The sequence below is a fragment of the Opisthorchis viverrini genome (assembly GCF_000715545.1).
Source record: "Opisthorchis viverrini unplaced genomic scaffold opera_v5_67, whole genome shotgun sequence".
NCBI lineage: Eukaryota > Metazoa > Platyhelminthes > Trematoda > Opisthorchiida > Opisthorchiidae > Opisthorchis > Opisthorchis viverrini.
The window spans coordinates 1483104-1484556 of record NW_008751722.1 but is presented as its reverse complement, the minus strand read 5'-3'; positions in this window follow the sequence as shown (position 1 = coordinate 1484556).

Genomic DNA, 1453 nt, shown 5'->3' with positions numbered 1-1453 from the left:
GATTGCTTCCGAGAGGCATCCCCTTCGGGAATATCAACGTGAAAATGATCACCTAATGGGGGCTTTACTGGATTCGGAAGAACGCTGTCGCGTCGTTCTCAAATGCCTTTGGAACATTTCCGAGAAAATATTGCCCCTGAAAAATAATATCTAAATTACCACAATTTTCCGATTTTCCATTTTCATGAACTACGAGGAGTTCATGAAAGATTTCGTAGGATTGTAATAACATACGTAACCTCACTTTGGCCTCCGTGCACTGCGATAGCGTTTTCAAGTGTTCGTTGCAGTTTCACTAGTTCTTTGTCCAAGGTGTCACTTTTTAAGAATATGACCCCCGGCGACCTACACGGCTTTTACATGCATGTCATACAAGTGTTTTTGACAACAATCAGTGATATTTAAAGCGCCACACAGCGACGCTGTGAGACTATACGTTCAAAAATAAGGTATTTATCGCACGGATGCAGTTTGTAAGCGAAGAAACGAGGACTTCTTTGTGACTTTGTGGTATTAAGATCAGTCCCTGGAGAATCCCTCAACAAGTCATATCCTTTTGACCTTTTGCAGATCTGAACGTGTTCAAAAATTTCGAGCAGGACATGAGATGCACAAGTTACATACCAGCGCGAACGTTCACCCGTGCAAAACCCATGAAGATTGATGATCCAATGTGACACCATGGCCTGTCCTAGATTTCCATACCTGTTTACCTTGCTGGTCGTCGTGCGACGGAGTATACAGTAAGGCTGATGTATGCCTTCGTAAATATGCTCTCATTCACTCTAATACAGAAAGATATTATCGACCGAAAATAGCCAAAGAAAGAAACTTCTAATCAAATAGAACATTTTCATGCAAAATTTTTCACCCTCACTCTGAAACTAAATACACAGAAAACCAGCAAACACAGGAATACGGCGAGACTCACCAGGCGCCAACAGCTGTACGCACAGCTGACAGAGCCTCAAAGTCACTTTGATGCATGCAAACAAACAAACCGGTGACAGTAGCACGTCTGACCTTGAAAACCTGCATTCGGATTTTCCCTAGGTGCTAGGGTGGATAGAATCACTTGTGTGTTGTGATCTCAGCGTCTATTTATGACTCTGGCTGAACCATACATTCTTAGGACCAGTTATTTTTGGTGGAAAATATTTCCTCTGGACAACTGTTTACCTGAGGCCGTACCTTCCGCTTCAGGGTACTAAATAATAAATAATAATCGTTCAGCTGTAGCACCCTTTCGCTGCCTAGCTGCCATGCCACCCGAAGGAAGCACGAGGGCTGGGATACTGCCAGGTTGCCCAAGCCTAGACAGGGGAAGTCGAGAGGCAGAGGTCGGGTTCGAACCATGGTCCTCCGGGTCAGTAAATTCGCTCTCTAACCACTTCGGCCATCTCGCCCCAGGGTACTACTTGACATTGAAGATCTACAGGAACTTGTTACAGCT